Raw genomic sequence first — 23,014 nt, 5'->3', positions numbered from 1 at the left:
AGTTTGACTGATGGCAATAGAATCTCCAGTGAGCATTGGTGACACAGATGCTGATTTTGGCAATGGCAAGTATTACCACAGCAAGCCAGAACAGGATAGAGAGAAATAGCTAATGGCTTCAGGCAGCCAAGCGTATTAGTTTGCAAAATGCATGAAAGACTAGCTTTAGAGAATCCCAGGGCTAGTTAACTGAATCCTGTTCTACTATTTCTTCAACAGGTCAGACTTCCCTCTTTGGCTAAGTTTCCTTTTTGTCCCTATGTTGTTTTTCAGCTAGAGAAAGCTTTCAAATTATTTCACAGCTAAAATTACTAAGGCTGGTCAGTAAAGTCCAATAATGAAATATCCCTATGCTTGTCCCAAAACTTTATGGGTTTCATAGTTTTCTGATTGATTATTTGATTATTTTTATTTAATTTTAAAGGTTGTATTAGTCAGCTATTATTGCTATAATGCTGTGTAACAAACCCCTGCAAAACTCAGTTGCTTTCAACTTACACATGAGACTACTGGTCAGCTGGAACAGTCTGCTTTAGGCTGTAAGTCAACTGAGCTTGGCTCCAGGCTTTTTCTTGAGTTCAGTTCTGTTCCATTCATCTCCACATTCTCTTTGGACCAGCAGCCATGCAGGCAATGTTTTTCTCATGACAGATCATAGGAGAGCATAAGGCCAAACCAAACCCCCCAAGCAAATTTAAGGTTTCTGCTCATATCAAGTTCATTAAAATTCCACTATCCAAAGCAAATCACGTGGCCAAGCCCAATGTCCAAAGGGCAAGAAAATATACTCTAGCCACTTTAGCATAATGGAAAATCACTTGCCAAAGGGTGAGTGGTGGTGAAGAAATGAGGACAACATGACCATTTAACCATAGGAGATTTGATTAACATTTATTAATTCAATGGAAACAGAAGCAGTCTTTTTTATTCCCCCCTTTTTCTGAAGCACTGTTTGCTAATTCAGTTATAGTACCTCTCTTGGCATAGATATAACTTAATATCTGTTGTTTTTTTTTCAATAAATGAAAGTATTAAAGGGAAACCCCATCACTGATTTTTTATTTCCTCCAGGTTTCTCTAGTTCCCTTTTGTTTTCCTTATTTCAGAAATGGCTTGCCATTTTTTAAAACTTCAACCTACCTTTTGTCATACTACCATGGGGAAGAATATTTTACTTAAAAATAAGACTGGATCCACCTAACCCCTGAATTACATTCAAAGTCAGATTCCAGTCGGCTGTGTTTATGCTTTTTCAAATCCATAATACCTTTGTACTTTTTAATATTAAAAGAAGTGTCCATGGTAGCTGCTGAGGGTAGGGAGAAGGAAGAAGAGATATGATGTGGGGGCATTTTCAGGATTTGGGAGTTGTCCTGGGTGGTACTACAGGGACAGTTGCTGGACATTGTATGTCCTGCCATGGTCCACTGGGTGGACTGGGGGAGAGTGAAAACTACAGTGTAAACCACTATCCATGTGGTGTAGCAGTGCTCCAAAATGTAGTCACCAAATGCAATGAATGTGCCACGATAATGAAAGAGGTTGTTGGTGTGGGAGGAATGGGGTGAGGGGAGTGGGGGCTATATGGGGACCTCGTATTTTTTTAATGTAACATTAAAAAAATAAAGACAAAAAAAAAAGAAGTTTTCCCAAAGCCTTCATTTATCTTAGCTATCTTTTAGCTCTCATCTTATGGAAACCAATGAGCACAAGTGAACATTGCTAAATAGGCTATCAAGAGCTAATAATAGTACAAAATGTATGGGAAATAGGCCAATTAATGGTACTCCAATACCAAAGTTTCTCACCAGCTGCATTAGGAAAATAACAAAAGCAGCAGAGAAGCCATGTATCTATAAAGTAATTATGTGGAAGCTCTTCTTACTAGCCACCTAGTCTCTTCATTTTGGAAAAGAAAATGGATCTAATAAGAGACAGAAAATCTATATCCACAATTTTTCTAAATGGCTTATTATATCTAAATGAAATGTCTGTATTATATTAGTGGCCTTCATATCTTGTCTTATTAGTGTCACACCATGATAGCGTTTGCATTTGCTTATCAGGAGTGAATTAGGAGATGATTGCTTCTGACTTGTTTGAGTGCAGAGAGAAAGTAATTTGATTAGATAGAAAGCTACAGCTGTCATCACTGCTGTGGGAAGGAGATGTCACCTATCAACTTTTTTGCAATCAAGGGTATCAATTGTCTTCTGAAAGGATAGCCAGCAATACGTAAAACATTATGAGATGTTTGGGTCCTGAGTAAAACTCAACAAAATTAAGAAGTGACCCCTATAAATTTTTCATTTTGTTATTTATCTTCCCAGTGCATGGTATTCATTTATTCTGGAATCCAAGAAAACTGAAAAGGATAAGAAGTAAGAGAATTTTTAGATACAACTTTAACAAGGCATGAGACAAAAATAGGCAGGATCCAGTCTCAGTGAGATTGTGAAACCACTGAACATTTGTCATTGGTACACATTTTTAATGCCTTTTCTCCATCTGGAGCCAGTTTTCTCCCTTCAATTTCTAGCTTTCCAATTGGATCTCTTCTTTCTAGCTAAACTGATGGCCTAAAATGAGTAGTGGTTAGAGAGGTTAATTGTAATGCTAAACATTTATGCATGGAATGGGAGGGGAGAGATATGTTCACCTGTGAAGGAGCAAGTTGTTTCCAAACATGTGTACTTGTTATAAGAAATAAGATCACATGTAGTCTTTACTTCTTGACTTCCATAAATTTATATGGCCAAATGTTGTTCCTATGCCAATTTTTGATGCACTTTAGCTCAGAGGGGCTTGAATCATTTTTACAACCACTTCTTTGAAATAGCTTTCCTGGGACTGCCATTGCTAAAGCTATAATGGCGATGGATGGCTGACTTTGCCCATCCCTGGACTTCACCAACACTTCCTTATTTGTTGCCAGTGGAGAAAACATCTTTTCACCTCCTAAAGAGTAACCGATGAAAGATGAGTGGATCTTTCGGTTGGCACTTCCCAATTATGTAAGAATTTTAAACTGTGAATACCTTTACTTGTAAACATCTAATTGAGAAATTATGGAATGCATGTGACCTAGTGAGTGTAACTATGTCCTGTGAACTTTTAGTTTTTAATTACAATCTGCTATATAAATAAGCCAAAGATGGCTTCTGTGTCATGGCATTATGTGGTGTTTACTTCTTTAGGACATCCGGGATTCTTGAAAAACAGCCTGCCAGCACCAAACTCAAATTCTTACTCATCTAGTTGTTTTAAAATACAATCCAAATAGCAATTTTTAGCCATTTAGAATTCACCTGCTTTGTATACTCCATGAAACTTGACCTATCAAGCCTTCTTTCAATTGATAAGACCCCAAACTTATAAGGCCCAGATAGCTTCTGCCCCTTGGTGTCCTCTGACACCCTGCTGTGCTCACACTGCACTGTTACTGAGAAAAGCAAGCACCCTCCTTCCTTTCTCCTCTCCTACAAAAGTTTGGGAGTTTTCTCCTGCTCCGCTTCCCCTCTGGTGGCTCCCTCAACGCTGCTGATCTCTGCAAGTTTTCCTGCTTTGAGAGCTGGTCCCTTCCACTGCAACCCTGTCAAAGCATCACCCCCAATACATAGATTTTGTGTGACTGCTGTCTAATGGTCAAGTATTTTTCTTGCTCAACTTTGAAATCTGAAGACTCACCACACAGTCTAAGAGGAAATATAAGTCCAAATCCACTACACAACAATAACTGTGAAAGAAAACATTAAGAGGCCAAGACATTCATTCATTAGGGAACATTACAATGTATGTAGCACCACTGAAATCATTGCCTCTTTGATTATTTGATCACTAATCCAAAATGATGAATTTCTTTGTTTTCTAAAATTAAACTTAATGTCAATGGTGAGCTTTCATTTTTCTAAGATGATGAGAAATACAATTCATTTTCCATTATTCTTGCCCAATCTCTGCCCTATAATAATGTCAAAGTTATGTGAATTTAATAGGACAAAGGCATGAGAGTACTCCTTCAAACATCATCTGTCCACATAGTTTACTACTGAATATCCACTGTATCTGACTTCATGGACCCTTCCAGGTCAGTGGACCTGCTTCTGCCTCATATCTGGGATATGGAAATCTTTGACAAAAATGGTAATCCTATGCCTGCAGTGCCTCTCTGGTCTCTCTATGAACCCACTCCTCTCTGAAGGCAGAGGCTGGCAATGGCTTCAGAACCCCAGATGTCTCTACTCCTGCTCCTCCAAGCAAATGTGTATTTCCTTTAAACCCTAGTTTCTGTGTATCTATTCATTCACAGTAGAATTTGATTGCTCTTTAATCCTGGAATTAGAGAAAAACTAATACATCTTTTTTCCCCAAAATCAGAAAGAGGCAAGGGAAGATGTTTCCATTCCATTTATTCTGGTGTAGCAAAGAAAGCTGAGGCAGTAAAAAAAAAAATTTCATATTACATTATAAACGTTCTTCTCTATCCCATATTCTTTCTATAATTCTAACAGATGTCCTCTTTAAGAATAAAGGTTTGGGTATTTGTACTTTCATTTTTGTTAACCATAAAGATAATTCTCAATGTCTGGTAGCAAACTATAAGTCTTTTTAGTAGATATTGCTCAAATGGCCAAATGAAAAAAACAGAGCTGTGTTGGACACATGCTAAACACTTGCAACCATGATGCTTCTGTTGAGCTGATGTCAGGTATTTCCTGCTGCCAGATTGTTCTTGCTGCCTTGCTCTACCTCTAGACTAAGGTATTCCCTGATATCAACCCCTACCTGAATCATGGCTCCTTCCCAACACCTTGGATGCTGTTCAGTTCATTACCCAACTGTGTACAATGGGATTAGATTTGTAGCTGAGTTTGTCTCTACAGTCCCTGACCTATTCCACAATGGCCAGATTGCTGAGGTCCCAGCTATAACACCTGCCCATTAAGTTACAGTTATATTCTAACCTACCATGAGTTTCCTGAGTATTTTTCATTGACTACAACAGAGTAGGAACTCAAAAACACATTTTGTTTTGTTTTATTTTAGGATCCAGTTGAATTGAAATGAGGATTCCTAGTCCCAGTGACAAGAACAGCAGGGCATTTGTTAGTGGGATTGAAAACAGATGGTTCAGGATAAGTCTAAGACAAAATGATTTAGTAATCATTTTTCCTCATTTATCCACTTTTTTAAAGCCCCTGTAAGGAAAGTTGCAGTCTTTAATACTTGTCCTCTCATTCACTAAAATTTACCTATTCTGTATCATATTTCGATAACAGTCTATAAGATGCTAGTTAACTAATTATAGAAAGCAGTTAGTTTCTAAACTAAGACATTAGAGGGTAAAGATGAAAACAAGGTTACCGAACACAGATTTGCATGCTTTCTGGAAACTTGATGATGTAAGTACAACAGGATAGAAAAAAATCTCTAAAACATGGTATATTGGTGGGGCTTAACTTAGTGCCTCTCATATCCCCCTTACAGGTTACCAGCTCTAAATAAGAGAAAGATGCCACCTGCCATGAAATTATGTTCCACTTCCTGTCCACATCATTTCCTCCTGTGTTCCTGCCATCCCTGCCCTAAGGAAACAATGTTCAAGAAGCACCAGAAGTCCTGCGGGAGGCAACACTGGTGTTAAAGACCCCATAAGTAAGGCCATGGCCACGTCTTAAAGCTTCTGATAATAAGGAATAACTACCCTAAAATGTGCAAAGTAAGAATCCAGGAATGTGATGTCAAGTCTCCCTTTTCAGGGCTGGCCCTACAAGTGAGTGGAATAGGTGGCTGCTAATTTTACTTCACTTGCAGAAAAGCCAGTCAGCCAGAACATTGTGGTAAAAAAACATCAATCTTCCTCATATTTCAACAAATATTTAGGAAGAAATATGAAGTCTAAAGGGTGGCACTACTCTCTTTTCCTAGGCCATATTAATTTTCCTTTTTCCTCTCTCCTTTATCTCTTCTCTTCCATCAAGACAAACAAACAACAACAAAATACTTTAGACAGTTTCCACACATTGGACTTATCAGAACATGTTCTCTAATGAAGTTAGTCTTTTCTATAAAAGAATTTCTCTACAAACACTAAGACCATAACACTTTTGATGTATCATCACCATCAGATTTGCATGTTAGAAAGATTACTCTGGCTCCCGTTCTGAGGAGTGTCCATTGGATGAGATGAGCCTGGAGGAAGGGAAACTATTAGAAACCTGTTGCAATAATCCAGAAGGGAGATATTGATCAGATTAAGACGGTAATATGTAGATCCCCAGGCATCACAAACCTGAAGGTACATTGAAAATCATATTAGCATGTATAACCACATTCCTGAGATCATAGGAAATCTCAGTCCCTTCCAAGCTCATTGGGTTACACTGCCCAAGTACTTATGGTGGTACTCAGGAGTATAACATACATTCAATTCACAAATAATTCCCAATCCTGCTCAGATCAAGCCAAGTCTGTCCAAGTACTTATGGTGGTACTCAGGAGTATAACATACATTCAATTCACAAATAATTCCCAATCCTGCTCAGATCAAGCCAAGTCTGGAGTCACAGTTACTCAAAAGAATGCTTCTTCATCCATATTGTCAATCCCTTGAACTATGGGAACTGCTCTATGTTTTGACTTTTACTCTGAGCCATACCACTGTTCTTTATGGCATTTTGAAGGAAAAGTTTCATACTTGACAATCCTGATTTGTAATGGAGAGGTAAGGCACCATGCTCTACTGGCCTCTGCCTTGCCTTGTCATTTTTCTAGTCTCAGAAAACAACAGTACTTTTTAAAAGGTCCTCTACTGCCAGGTAGTTCTTGTGAAATGGAGTGGGTAGGCTCTCTCAGCTCCTGTGTGCCCAGTGCCAGTGTCCATTCATTTCTGCAACACCTATGATATTGTAGGTGTAGGTTAATGTCTAAGCACCAAGGGAATATTTTATGCAATAATAATAATAATGCAAGTATATGACAAAAATTAAAACAGTAGAGAAAGGTTAAAGTAAAGAGTAAATATCTCAGACATCAGACCTTCACTTCCCAACTGCCACCACACTTCCATGTTCCAAAGATAATTGCTTTAATAATTTCTACAGTTTGCCTCTGTTGGTTTTCTCTAATGCTACTTAATAATAATGAACATGCATTACATACATTACATGTATTTCATGTAACACATGTATTTACATATAGTAGCATTAATTCTCACAATAATCCTATGAGGCAGTTATTCTTACTGTCCTCATTTTGTGGACGATAAAGGCACAGAGAAATAATAACGTATGTAGGATTGCACGATAAATGAGTGTAAAGGGCAGAACTTGAACCCAGGAAGTCTGGTTCCAAAGTCCATGAATTTTATCCATCCTGTACCCCTCAATATGGTTCTTTATATAATTTTAATCTGAGAGTTTTAAAGTGCATCTACTGACTGCTGAAACATTCACTCTTTTTTATACTGCTCTTCATTCCCCTTTCTCTTTCTCCTAATTTTTGTTCTATTATTAGTTTCAGTTCTAATACTGATCACTGTATAACTTAAAAGACACTTAAACCTCTGTTTTTAGAAACATCAACATTAAATATTATCTATTGATTCTCTGTTATACAAAATAAGGAACTTAATGCCAGTATAGTTCCTTCCAAGTTTTCTCCTTCATTTTACTTCCCAATATCATCCTGCAATACAGTTACATTTATAGTATAAAATTAACAATTGGAGATACAGATTAAAATGTAAATGTTAAGTTTTCCATGCTTTCTCTGTAAGTTGTTTCTAAAAATTACAAATCAAAATAGCATTCTTTATAATACTGACTGTAAAAATATTAATTGCCATGGAACTAAGTAGCAGAATTGGTCCTATAAAGAATGAAATGTAATCTATGTTATTAAAATAGTGACAGAAAATAAACTGTTCCAAGCATCTAGATAAAATGAATTTTATATCCTTCCATTAATGGCTTGCTCAAAATTTTGCCACATTTTTGTTTGCTTCAACCTAGCCATAATTTCCAAAGCAGCCATGTTTTAGTTTGCTAAAGGCTGCCAAGGCACTATATCAGAAATGGGTTGGCTTTTAAAATGGGGATTTATTAGTTTAAAGCTTACAGTTTTGAGGCTGAGGAAAACGTCCAAATCAGGGCTTCATCAGGCAATACTTTTTCCCTAAGGACCGGCTGCTGGTGTTCCTGGATTCCTCTCTCACCTGGCAAGGCATGTGGCAAGGCACATGGTGGCTGCTGCCAGTCTCTGCCTTCTCCTCTTGGCTCTGTTGCTTTCTTCTCCATCTGTGGCTTCCTGTCAGCTTTTGGGCATTTTTCTCAGTCTCTGCAGCCTCCTCTTTCCATTTTCATTTGTTTATAAAGGACTCCAGTAAAAGGATTAAGACACACCCTGGGTCAGGCCTTACTGAAGTAATCTAATCAACTGTTCCACTTATAATAGGTTCCTACTCACAGGAATGCATTAATTTAAGAATATAATTTTCTGGGGTCCAAAAGAGACTCAAACTACCATAAGCTGCATGTTTTTTTTCTGAAATTTGTAAGTACAAAAGAAGACTCATCCAATTTTGTAACTACTCTATGCTTCCCTATTTAAACATTCTGTCCAGAACTCCTCATATCCTAAGCCAATCTGGACTAGCTGCCTTCTGGCCCACTGTATTCCTATAATCCCTGGTTTTCTCCTCCCTGTACACCTCGGTCAGAATCACTGCTCTTTGAATCATTTGCCCTCTTCCAGCTTGGATTCCTTTTTTCATTTTGCTGGAGTACATCCACATTAATTTTTCTTTTTCCAGAAGGGGTATGTAGGTTTGAGTCTTTTGTGGACCTCAGAAAATTATGTTCTTACGTTGGCCCATTCCCATGGGTATGGAGTCTATTGATTGGAGTGGATTCAGTTGGAGGCCTTTGGTTGGATTGCTTCAGTGAGGTGTGACCAGGATGGGTCTTGCTCCTCTTGCTGGAGTCCTTTATAAACACAGGACTGAAAGCAGAGACACAGAGAAAAGTGGCAGAGACAGAGAAACCCCAAGAGGTTGGAATCAGCAGAGAGCAAAGGCATGGAAAGAGTTGCCTGAGGGGCTGAAAGAAACAAGACCTGGAGAAGAGGAGAGAGAGACAAGCCATGCTACTAAACAGCCACAGCTGAGCTCAGTGAGTCTGGAGAGAAAGGCAGAGACCTTCCTTGGCAGAGACCAGCCACCATTGTACCTTGCCATGTGGCAGGAGAAAGACATCACCAGCAACTGACCTTTGGTGAGACAGCATCTCTAATGATGCCTTGGTATGGACATTTTCACAGTTTCAGAACTGCAAGCTTTTGACCTAATACATTTCCATGATTTCTGGTATTTTACATTGGTAGCCTTTCGCAAACTAAGACAAGGGATGTATGAGAAAAATTCTTCTGAGATTTTACAAGACTAGGCATGCCTTTATTTTGCCTTATCATTCATTGCTATTTTGACTATTAACTAATTCTAGACTTTAAATCATTTCCCTTAGTCTTTAAACCATTTGTCTCTTGTTATTTTGGTTTTGTTTTTCTTACACGTAGTCCTGATAATGAAAAGCCTAATGTTAATACTTTCATATTCTCCTTCCTATATAGAACTCTTTGTGCCTTTGTTTTTCCTCTCTAATGCTTTCAAGATCTTTACTTTACCCCTGATTTCTAACAGTTTAATAAGGATACAACTAGCTATTGGCTCTCTTTCCATTCATATTGCTTAGTATTTATGAACCCTTTTAATGGAAGGTATTCATCTTTTTTCAAACCAGAATTTTTTCTATAATTTCTTTACTTATTTCTCCTTTTTTTCTCTCTCTCTTTCTGGAACTCCTATTATATGATGTACCTCACGAGTTGATCCTCATAGGCATCAACTTCTTTATCATATCTTCCATCTCTTTGCCTTTCTTCTCTATGTGTTGGAAGATATTTAGAACATTTTCTTTTACCCCTTCCACTAAACTGCCCATTTTGGCAATCATATTCTTAATTTTCAAGAACTTTTCTCTTGTATATAGTGTGTTCTTTATAAAGAATGCAATATTTCTCAAAGTTAACTCAGGCAACAGAAAATACTGAGAACAGTTTTTCAAAAGCATACTCAAGAAGCATTACCTCTGCAGTTTATTTTGAATTTAAAAAACCACAAAAAATTCAAGATGAGCAATGTATGGTGATCCTTGGTTATCCATTCATATGTATTAATAAACAATGAGATTGTTGTTAAACATAACTGGCATGGTTTTCTTCTGCTATTGTATAGTTATGTTTCCCCATAGTTATGTTTCCCAAGAAAAGCCCTCCCTTGAATGAAAGAGTAACTGTGCTCTTTGTGTTTATAGGTGAGCTGTGTTATATAGTAAGTATAATAGATTTCACTTCAGGGTGCCAGGCAATCAGAATAACCTTACTTTCAATGGCAAAAAAGAGACTTTACACAGATACCAGTACTTACCCCAAGAGCCCCAGAAATCCTAGGAGGTTGTTCAGTGTCTTCAGGACTGCCAATGCAAAATACCAGAAATCTGCTTGCTTTTATAACGGGGACTTATTTGGGGTAAAAGCTAACAGTTCCAAAGACATGAAAAGTCCAACTAAGGTACTGTCAGAGATGCTTTCTCACCAAAGTCAGCTTCCAGTGATCCCAAGTGTTGACCTGTGGTAAAGCAAGATCTCTGCCCAGGTTTCGCCTTTGGGCTCACCCATTCCTCTTGAATTACTCCATGGGGCCAGCCTCTTGGGGCTTCATGCTTAAATGATCCTAGAGTCCTCTCTTCTGGCTTAGGGCTTATTTATTTCTGGGCCTCCTGCATCAGTTCCTGCTGTTCTGCTCTCTTCCCAAGTTGAGTGTAAGTTATCAGGCATATGGCTCATCTGCCCCCAGGGCTTCAGCTGTTTGGGTCTCTCCTTCTATCACATGGCAGGATCAAAAATGGCCGAACTCTCTCTTCCTGTGTCTATCCGAACTCTCTTTCCATGTCTGAATGAGTCTTTCTCTATATTACTGTTTATATCAGACCCAGCAGGGGGTGAAAGACTCAGGGGGTGAGTCACGTCTCACTGATCTAGTTCAATCAAAAGCCCTAAATAGAGCTTATGAAGCAATCTAATTAAGGATCCCTTAGCTGAATTTAATAAAATCAAAGGGTATCTCACCCAGAGGAAAAGATTAGTTTACCAGCATAATTTTTCATAAAATAATCTCTAACTGCCACAGACACCAAGTCTCTGGTTTGTGCCTAGGTATAAATGCTTACTAATAGTCTCTCAACAAGTTCAGGGTAGGTCAATGGCACAGTTATTCTGAAAATAGAAGTTCAATTACTCATTGTGAATTTTGCCCCTTCCCCACTCCACTCATTTCTAAAGAACTGTTCATTCTGTGCGTATAACCTTTCTGTTATCCTGGCAGTCAGATCAACTCCTTTGCTATTGCTTTCTCCTCTGCTTTTCCAGCACTGTGGCTTCCTCTGCTTTGTTGATCTGCCATTTGGATCTCTGCCTCCTCCCATCTTTCAAAAATTCACCAAAATATCTAATCCACCCAGTGACAACCTCATAAGAAAGTATTTTTTTTGTAATTTTGTAGTTACTTTAATGTAATTTGTATAGAGAAGGGAGCTAAACGTGTGAACTCGGGTGGCGATGTTGAAAGAGAAACACAAAACAATTTATTTTTACCTTCAAAAGTTTCTTGAGGTAAATTTGCAAACTTTTGTGGTCTTTTTCTGCTGGCATCTTATTTAACGCTTGATCAGGTAATGAGACACAGGACACAACCTCTTTGAGGAGTTCAGCCCTGGGAGGAAGAGAAACATAGTGGTTTCTGGAGAAAATAAGCCTAAAGATGACTCTGAATAAAACAGATTCCCTACAGAAGGGCAGAAAAGCACTAGTTTGGAAGTCCCTAACAGAATTTCAAATCATAAGAACTGACCTCTGTAACCTCGGCTTTTCAATTCTCTCTTCTATAAAATGGATGGGAAGCAAGAATAAAATGAGACTATGTATGTGAAAATATTTTTAAAAGTACCAATTACTTTATATCTGAAGATGTTTTATAATGTCCATTTTTGCCTAAGGCTGCCCCTTTAAATAAAACCCCAAAGTGTCTGTCTTATTGGAATATTATAGGGAATGTCACTCAGATAAAATCTCAGTCCTTTCAAAAGACTTAGAATTAGCTTTAAAATAATTAGGTTAACCAAACAGCTTAAATGAATTAGCTGTTGAATGCTTTAGTTCATATTCTTTAAGAGAGAAGACTAGTATTGTGTAAGGTAAGACTTAATTAATATTACTGCCCTCATTAAGATCCCTTGACATTTCGGAAAAAAATGCAAACAGAGACTAATAAATATGTGGAGAGGAATTTAATTCTTTATTCCTATACTCTTTCTTAGCCAGAAGGCTGAGATTCAAATCCTCTCCAACTTGGTTCATTTTTTACATTTCCTTTTCTGTTGCTATTCCTTAATTTGAATTTTCTATTGCTTCATATAAAGATGCAAAATTGTTCCTCATTTTGAAATTTGATATGAGTTTTGTTTTGCTCTCTCGGTGATTGGATGCTATTTTTTAAAAAATTAAATAGTAAGAATCCATAACTCATACTTAGTGTCCATAAAACTCACATTCATTTCAGTGATTTTTCCTCTGCTTAGATCTCATCTTCAAACTTCTCTTTTGTTGGTTGGTTCTTGCATACATTTTGAATTATTTTCTGTATTTATTTTCAAGCTTCATACCTACTTCTTTGTGGGGATTTCTTTACTCCACCTAATTCCATTTATAGAGCATGTCCTTTGGATCTGATATTTTATGAGGTGCTCCACATATTTTACTGCTCATCCTTACAACAAATCCAGTGTCATTACCCTCATTTACTAGATTAGGAAATTATAGCCCATGAAGTTAAGTAACTTGCCCAGGGTCTAACATCTACCAATGGCAGAACCAGTATTCAAATCTAACTATGTCCAACTTTAAGCCTCCCACTCTTTCTACCATACCACACTGCCACTACAGCAAATATCTCTTTAATTCTAATAGACACTTCAACATCTTTGGTTCTCATGCATTAAATTAAAATTTCATCCAAAATAGCCTTTGTCTTTTACAAAGCCATTGAGCTGTTATCATCCATTTTAGTTCTAAAATTTGATATACATTCGTCTTGCTCTGATACTATTTTAGAAATATTTCACAGAGGAATAATTTTCAATAAGTATTCTGTCTTAAAATTAGAAAATAATATTTCTCATGTTCAGCTCTCTTCCTTTTCAAACTCATATCTATCTTTTTAGATGTAAGAAATCCATTACCAGAGACAACATTTTTTAAAAAATTATATACAGTTATATGGAATCATTCTCTAAAGAAACTCTTTATAATGAAGCAGATGGGAATTCAGTTTGATAGACAGGAAACAAACCAGATCATAAAAATATATTTTAGCTCACACATTCTCATATGACAGGAAAAAAGATATAGCTTATATAAACAACATTTAAGAAATATAAATACTAAAAAATCACTATTCCAAGCATTTAGACACAAGAAAGTGAAGTTGTCTACCAATTGATCAGAATAGACTTGAGTTGTCAAGGGTTGACAAACAAATAAATGGAGAAAGAGACGGAGATGTCAGAAATTATCCACCAAAAATATACAAATTAGAAAAATGTGTTTTTAGTCACTCTATATTCGACCCTATGGCTTATTTACTGATTGCCAATGCTCTTTCCTTTAGGGGCTGTTAGCACATTACATTAGCATATATTGAGTATGGCCAAGTGAAAAATACTGCCAACATTTGCATATTTAATTTTAAATCTCTTTGTTATACAAAGATACTATAATAAACTTAGCTTAATAAACAAAATAATAGACTAAAGTTAGAAATATCAACACACACATACAATTCCTTGACTGACGGGTCACTAGAAGCAGTGCCCTGGGCATACTAAGTCTTTTAAATATATCATCTTTCCCCAGTTGACAAATTAACCCCTTTGATCTGATTGAGTGTTTTACATACAAACTATGAAAGAGACAGAATCTTAAGGGAAAATAGAGAAGAATCTCAGATAGTCTGCTCTCTCTGTTTTGTATGCTGAAATCTGTTGTGAACACAATAAAAATTACAGAAACGAGTTTTCAAGATGATGGCACAATCCTTATACTGATGTGGGCTATGGGTGGCAGGCTCTTTGTCTCTTCAGAGATAACCTAAACTGTGACTTGTGGGTGTGGGATGATGAAAGGTTGCAGTCCTGCCCTTGGTGAGCAGGAGACAGTTTAACAATGCAAGGTCTATAAACTTTAAGTATTCGGGGGAAATGCAAAGAAAATATGCTAAAAGCTTATCGAATGCCTGAGGTCCATGCTAAAAGCTTACTAAGATGTGGAAATATATGCTAATTCAAGCCTATTGAGAACTGAAACAAAAGGACCATTTGGCCTTTCCTCTCTGTATAAAAGGGACTAAAAAATCTTGTTCGGGACTCGGGATTCAAACGGAAAATTTCCGAGTCTGGCCGGCCGGCCGTCAATAACCCATTTTTCCTTCTCAAAATCATTCCTGAGTCCTGGCCTCTCTATACTCAAGTAATTGAACTTCTCTCAAATCTACAACATTTTTGGCAACCACGAAGGAATAACAAACGAAGGCCAGAGACGGTAGCATTTTGCTGCCCCTTCCAAATCCCCGAGGAAGCTGGGAGGACTCAGGTGAACCCCAAATCTGGGCACCCCTGCATTAAATTTAATCCAGAAAAGATGTGGGCTCCACCAGAATCTTCCCAACAAAAATCGAGGGCAAAGGAAGGTCTGCAGAGAAAGATTCTGGGAACGAAAAAGAACTCCAAACATGGAAGAAGGTAAGACTCCCCGGGTGAGCACAGTCTGGAAGGCCCTAGCTTTAATTGCTAGGAAGAGGAGGCTGATCACCTCCTGAGAGAACCCTAGTAGCCCCAGAAAGTTGGGGGGAAGCCGTTCTCTCTAGGCTTGGGAAAAGGAGAAAAACCGGGGAAAAGCCCTGGTGTTTTGGGTTTGTCTAACTGCATGTTAGAATCTGGTACTAGTGTTATATCCACTAAAGGAGTGGAGTCTTAATTTTAATAGGAAGGGTTGTTTATAGGTTCGAGTCCTAATGTCCTGGAGAAAAATGAGGAAAAAGCCCTGGTGTTTTGGGTTTGTCTAACTGCATGTTAGAATCTGGTACTAGTCTTATATCCACTAAAGGAGTGGAGTCTTGATTTTAGTAAACAGGGCTATTTATAGGTTCAAGTCCTAATGTCCTGGAAATTGGTCTAGATTAAAAAAAAAAAAAAAACTTGGTTACAGGAAAATGGATTGGCTTTTCTGGTGGAGCTTGGTCTGGGTGTAAAGTTTAAACAGTGAAAAAAGTCTAGCTGAAATCTTTTGTTATGGTGCTAAATAGTGAATGAATCACTTTATACCAAATGTTAAGTGTTCTGAGGTTTGTGATGGCTGTGGGGGCAGCCATGGTGAAAATATATATAAACTTGTGGGTCAGATTAGTGACCTTTGTGCTTCTGTCTGTGTCAGCTCAATGCTAGTGTTGGAGTTGTGTCCTTATGTAAAGTAGAATTACAGCTGAGCTGGAGCCCTCCCTTGCAATTGACAAGGGGGTGAAATGATTATGGGGCAAAACTGAGGAGTCTGGATGTTTGTGGAGTCTAGATGTTTGTGCATACTCTGCTGTCTTGTCTCTGGTCTGGCCCTTTGCCGGGGCTTGGAGGCCATCTGTGTCCGCGCCATGCACCCTAGTTTGTTGGGGCTGCCCCAGTCAGAGCGGCTGGGTCCCTGGGAGAGTTTTTGTCTGCTCATTTTGGCTGAAAGCTGGAAAGGGGGGAGCGGCTTGCCCCTTTCCAGTGAGTCCACACCTTCTATTCATAAGCCGCGTTCCTGTTTGATTGTTGTGCACCTGACTGCCTGGAAGGGGGGAAGTGAAGGGGGTGAAAAGCAGAATCAGAATAAATGCAGTAAAGTTCCCTCCCTAGGGTGTCAAAGCCAAACTATATTTGCATTCTGCCCAGGTTCTTAGAAGGTATTGTAGTAACTTTAAGTAAGAGAATGTGTTCTGTGAAGGTAAAATTTGTCTTAAAGGTATAAATAATTATAAAGGTTTTACAAAGCATTGTTTAAATTAAGGTATTTAAATGGCTAATTGCAGAAAGTCATTATTAAACAAAAACTGAATTGATAATAATAATAATAAAAGGTAATTTTATAACAAACTTATTCGGCAGCCAGCCTCCCCTGCCAACTTGCTTCCAAAAAAACTGTTTCTGGTATTACATGCTACTAAGTATTAAAAGTGAAGAAAAGTTCATTATTTTAACAAGCTTGTTTAGTATTAATGGCAATTATATGTTGTAAGAAGTTTGCCTGGTAACTTAGTATGTGGGATATATGGAATGTTTTTTTATTGTTAAGGAAGCAGAAGATGATTTTGTCCTAAGATAAAATGATTGATTATTGGAAAGAGTAGAGTGTGGGACAAAATCTGAATAACTACACTGAAAGTGTAGAAGGTTTGTGAAAGGAACTTTTATGATTAAAATTGAGTAAGATCAGTATACAAAGAAAATCTGGTTTATCAAAATAGCTTGTGCTTTAACCTCATCATTTCCTCAGTGTTTGAAGAAGGGTCTTATCTCATCAAATCCTGAAAAGTAGCTTTTATTTCAAACTAACTGCAAGAGATTTATTTTACCTTAAAAGAGAAATTAAAGTAATGGTTAAGTTCATTTAATATGTTATAAGTTGAATGAAAGGTGTTTAAAAGTGTTATAAAATTAACAGGTTTTTAAAAAATTAATAAAAACTGTAACTAAGAGTTGAAATCATTTATAAATGCATTTATATTATGAAAGAGCGGAAAGATAATAACTGAAATTATAACTGAGTGGATTTAGCCTGAAACTATTATTTAAGTGTAAATTCTAAACTAACCTTTCCTTAGTTTATGGTTACTTCAAGCCTAACCTCACCCCTTGCCTTTGCCTATGGTTATTTCTTAATAGCTTCTGCCCCTACAGGCCAGACAAGAGCAAGGACATCACTGTCTCCTGTCCTGGTATTAGTAACCCTTTCTCTCATGAATTCAAGTGTAAACTAAATAAATTGCTGCCTGATGGAATAAGGTTAAATGACCACTGGAGTTTTATTGTCTCCAAAATCAAAAGGGGGGTGGAGGGGGAGAAGTCTCCTGCCTTAATGGTCAGTGTTCCTAAGAGTGGCAATTCATGAGAGAAACCAGTCTGTCTCCCTGAGGCTTCAAATAGCCTCAGTAAATATATATAAGATTAATCTTGTTGTTTATCCAACATTCTGCTAATTTCAAAGTAAAATATAAAGTTCTAAAACAAAACGGTGCTAAAGCATTGAGAACATTTTGGTTATTACAATCCATTAAGTAAGAAGGAAAATTCTTGTGTAAAACTGCACAGTCATAGTGCAAATTAAGAAGAGTTTCAGGAGTCTTTGAAATGTTTTGCAGTCACACTTGTTTTGTAAGAATTAGAAGTTTAAAGTAACTAAGTTATGTTGTTGTGTCAAACTATTCATGTCTGCCTATTTGCTCAAACTGTTGAAGTTAAATATACAGTTATAAGTAATATATATTTCGGGACCCCAAATTAAACTAAACAATATATAAAATAATGCAAATTATAAATAATATCAATGAGTTTTGTTTCTGCGTCTAACTCTTTGTGTCTGCCCATTTGCTCAGTGTATGTCTTCATACATCAGGATAATATCAAATTAACAAATGAAAATTCTTAAAAGAGCTCTATTCAAATTGTTAAAAATTAAATATGCAGTTATATTTGTAAATATTCTTAAAGCCCAAATTAAACTAAGCAGGATGAAAAAGTCATATAGAAATCTAATTATAAAAACAATTGGGAAAAGGCCTCCTCTTTGCAAGAGCTTTAAAGGAAAGATTAGGTGTGGCAGATTAAACCTATCTACTAGGCTAGGGAATTAAGAATCAGTTTGCCCAGTAATTTCCCAGTTTAAACCTTTTGTCAACCATAAAATGTAAAAAAAAACAAAGATTAGGTTGGTTTTCACATAAAGGAAAAAAAATGTTGATTGGTGTAACCTGGTGCCCTGCTGCCTCAGTCTCCCACTCCCGTGTTGGACAGCAGTGGAGGAGACCAGCTCAGGCCAGTCCTATGGGCAGTGAAAGGATGCCCAAGAAGGAGCTAGGTCAGTGCCATTTCAGCACTAAATTCTATTCCTTATTTAAGAAAGGGGAACAGGTAAAAACTAAAATGGTTGGAATGTGAGATAGAAGAAGCAGTTAAATCACAAACTTTTGCACGGGAAAGTTAGATCTCAGATAAGCTTTAACTTCTGAAGTATCCAATCTATGGAAAAACAGAGGAAGAGCTTGTGTGCTAGGTTTAGGGGTATAAATTGTGTCATTTTTCTTTGTTCTGGGTGCCAGCCATATCTGGCTCTGTGCCCCTTCTTGCAAGATTGAGAATAAATTATTTTCTCCTCCACAATCTGGTGAGCCTTATTTACTTCCAGAAGATTTCTTTCCAACAAAATAAAGGTAATTAGTGGCTCTATTAACAAATTTCAGTAAGTAAAGAAAAGTCCATAAAAACTATGGAAAGATCTTTCCTGGGTTATGATTAAACAAATTAAGTTATTGTGTAATGTGTTTTAAAACCTGGTAGTCAGTATGCTTTTCAATTGTTCATTTTCATAACTTAAACAAAGAAAAGAAGTTCTTAGCTTCCTGTAAGGGAAAAAGAGAACATTCCTTGCATAAACTATAATGGTTTCAATTTTATTTAACTTGAGTGTAATCTCCCATAGTTAATTTATAAACTAAATTAACATTATATACGAAATCTTCAGAGTAATGAAAATTGTAAGTTCACATTGGTGAAATTAGGCTAAAGGAAAAAGATTGTAGATATGCTCTCTTAAATAAATAGAGTAAATTTCTTTGGTAATTGTAATTTAATAAGTTTATTTAAACATGAGGTGGCTAGTCAATGTGGTTATAGTCAATTATAAAGAGTTTGTAAAACATCTTCCAAACTAAAAACGTTTAAATAGTTCTAGTTCTAAAAGTCATTGTTAACTAAAACTTAGATTGGTATTGGTTGCAAAAAATAACTTTGTGATAATAAAACCTGTCTGAAGGCCACCACAAGGTACATATTTAATTAAATGGTAATAAAAAGTTATCTTGATTCTATTGGAAATATTCTGTTTTCACTTTAACAATGAAAACTATTTTTTTCCTCTTACTAAAGTAAAGTACCTACTGGTATCTTCATGGTAAAATTGTGTAAGTAAACAGTCATTTGATATATGATGTGTTGCATTAAATTGTTCAAAATACATATATAAAAACAAGGAATAAACGTTAACATTATCAAACTCTTGTGCATTCAAACCAGGCCTTGTATGCATTGCATTTTGCCTCTCCATGTGAGTTATTGGCTAGGCTGGTCACTGACCCCTCAATTAGAAATATTTGCTATATCAGCCTCTGGTTCTACTCCTGAAGTCGATGGAAACTATGTTGCAGTTTCAAGCTAGCTCCTGCAGCAGCCAATAATGACTCGGTATAGCCAAGTGTACAATGGATATTGCCTCCAGACTGGCACTGTTCCATGGTGCCAGAGAGCACTATGCACCAGGCTAGTAGAATACTGAAAAATCTCTCTAAGATCAAGCATGCTGTGACTTGCTCACTGCGTTGAAGAACATGCTAAGTGGAGCCATGATACCAGGATACTGTAAGTGAAACTTAAACACAATTGGCATTATGGCCTGCTCTCATGGAGAGATAACATGTAAAGTATTACAAACCTGAAACTCAAAACTAATAATTGCAACTCTGAATCCTTATGCATTAAGTAATACATTAGTTAATATTAAGTGCTGTACTTTTATCCTGTACTAAATATATGCCTAATAATTATAACGTTATCTTTTCTATTTTGGATCAAGTGCAGAAGTATATTAGACATGTTAAACTCCTGGTAAAATCATTTTCTAAGCAGTTAATAAACATGTCTATAGAATAAGGTGGCAGTCTCAGCCAGTCTCAGTCAACTTCTATATTCTACTGTACTCTGCTGTGTAACAAAGGTGAGGCTTGCTTGCTGATGGTGAGTCACCTATTGAACAAGTCAAAATTGTTAGAAATTGTACAATTAAAACCAAGGTGTAAAAAAAACTTTATTCTGTAGTTCTGATCACTCCCACAGGTGAAAACTAAGAGAATTTCCAACTTAGTGTTCTAATCCTGAGTGAAGCCAGTTGCCCAAGGAGTGCCAGTTCACCAGGAGCATCTGACAGCGAATAAGTGCCAATCATTGAACAGCTTGGAATGTGTCTTCAGACAAAGCTAAGTGTCTGTTGCAATTTCTCTCTAAAGATGAATAACTTAAAAAAGAATATATATGCTGTTCCCACCAGCTTTTAAGGAGTGCCATCTTTGCAGGCACCTAACCTTGTCTACCTCTGTAATCCAATGTGTCCTCTTTTAAAAACGGGTATTCCAAATTTTTAATTAAGTTTGTTTCTTTCAGAGTGAACATCTTATTAACCATATGAAAACTTCATCCAACTTCGTACAGAATGCCAGATCCATCTTCCTCCAGGTAGAATAAATTAAGGGTTTTACACCTTCCTCCAGGTAGAATAAATTAAGAGTTTTACACCTGGTGTAGAATAATTTATTCTACACCAGGTAGAATAAATTAAGAGTCATTGTAGGCAATGACTACAGCCCATGGCCAGCAGGAAGCATTTACAGAAAAGAGATCCATCTCCCTTCAGCACCCCTTTTAAATTAAAGGTGTAAACTCTTCAAGGGTAAAATAAAATTAATAGATGGATCTGGAACCTGACTGGAAATCCATGTGAGCGCTGGTGGCCGCAGGATGACTGCAGGAGGCCCCCGCCCCAGGATTCTGCTGTCCAAAATGAAAACTTCTAAACTCTTAAAAACAGTCCTGGATGCTACACTAAAGATTGATAAATAATCAATCAAAACAACAAATAGCCATCCACCTCACAGCTCCAACAATAATTATGCCAAAGCTTAGCAAGTTAAACTTTGGCAAAGGGGGGAAATGATGTGGGCTATGGGTGGCAGGCTCTTTGTCTCTTCAGAGATAACCTAAACTGTGACTTGTGGGTGTGGGATGATGAAAGGTTGCAGTCCTGCCCTTGGTGAGCAGGAGACAGTTTAACAATGCAAGGTCTATAAACTTTAAGTATTCAGGGGAAATGCAAAGAAAATATGCTAAAAGCTTATCGAATGCCTGAGGTCCATGCTAAAAGCTTACTAAGATGTGGAAATATATGCTAATTCAAGCCTATTGAGAACTGAAACAAAAGGACCATTTGGCCTTTCCTCTCTGTATAAAAGGGACTAAAAAATCTTGTTCGGGGCTCAGGATTCAAACAGAAAATTCCCGAGTCTGGCCGGCCGGCTGTCAATAAACCATTTTTCCTTCTCAAAATCATTCCTGAGTCCTGGCCTCTCTATACTCAAGTAATTGAACGTCTCTCAAATTCTACAACAATACTTATATTTCTTGTTTCTGCTTAAATGGGTTTGAGAAGGTGAATGAGTCACCTTAATTCTTCAGGGCATAGAAGTATGAGTGGTGTGATACTCAGAGGAATGGGAACCACACAGGAAGCCAACAGGAAAGGAGATAGAATAAGTGTGACCCTTCCTCCTTCTCAAGGTTCATACTCTCCCCCTAGTTTTCTCTATTGCCAAATAACTTCCAGTTAGTGAGGAACTAGCTGAAAAAAACAGAAATATGGTTTGTAGACTCCCAGTCCCTGCATCTCAAAACAGAGTATAGAAGGGAGAGTTTGGAGCAGAGCAAATATAGATTAATAACTGTATTGGTCAGAAGTTTTCAGGAAAACAGAACTGACAATAATATACATACACACATTATATATACATATGTGTATACAATTTATATAATGTAAATAATATGAAATTTATTAGAGGAATTGGGTCATGCAATTGGGATGGACAAGTCCAAATCCAAAGGGCAGTCTGCAAGCTGGGAATTCCATGAAAGTTTTCGAGGAATGCCCCACAAGAAGTGACTGTTCGAAGTACAGATGGAAATTCCTCCTTCTGACTGCTGAAATCATCAGTTCTCCTTTTAAGGAATTCAAGTGATTGGATGAGACTGCTCTCATTGTTGAAGGCAATCTCCTTAGTTGATTTTAGAAGTAATCAGGCATAGATGCCATCAACTCACTTATGATTTAAATCCTTTAAATATACACACAGTGACAATCAGGCAAGTGTTTGCTTGATCAAACAATGACACCATAACCCAACTAAGTCAACACATGAATTAACCATCATTGCTCAGCCCATCAACTTATCACTCCCATATTTATTCTCTAATTTAAAACAATAGCTGACATGTCTTTACATAACAATACTCAAATGTCCTTCACATAACCAGAAATGTATTAATTCTTTCCTGAGAAGAGGGTACAAGTCCTTGGGTAATATTCACTATCAATATTAAGCTTGATATCCTTTAACTTAAGTACTATTGTTGTGGAAGCAGAGAAATTCAATGATCACATATGGAAGACCAGGATTCAATAATATTCTTGGGAAGGAAAAAATTTATTAATGACTGACCAGGCTCAGTAACTCTTGTTTAAAAACCCAAGGCCCAATTAGGATTTGTGGGTCCCTTTTATACAGAGGATATAGAAGTGGGAAGTCAAATTGTGCTTTGTTTGAGTACCAGATAAGCTTGAATTAACACATATCCCCCACATTCCTGGTAACCTTGAATGAACATATTTAGTTTGCATTCTCCCTGAATATCCAAAGTTTGTAGAATGTATATCACTTAATTGGCTTTCCAGAACTAGAGTGGTTGGCATGGTTATGAAAGGTGGGGCTGCAGTTCTTATT

The sequence above is a fragment of the Dasypus novemcinctus genome, chromosome 5 (assembly GCF_030445035.2).
Source record: "Dasypus novemcinctus isolate mDasNov1 chromosome 5, mDasNov1.1.hap2, whole genome shotgun sequence".
In the NCBI taxonomy this organism is placed as follows: Eukaryota; Metazoa; Chordata; class Mammalia; order Cingulata; family Dasypodidae; genus Dasypus; species Dasypus novemcinctus.
This window is presented reverse-complemented; position numbering follows the sequence as displayed.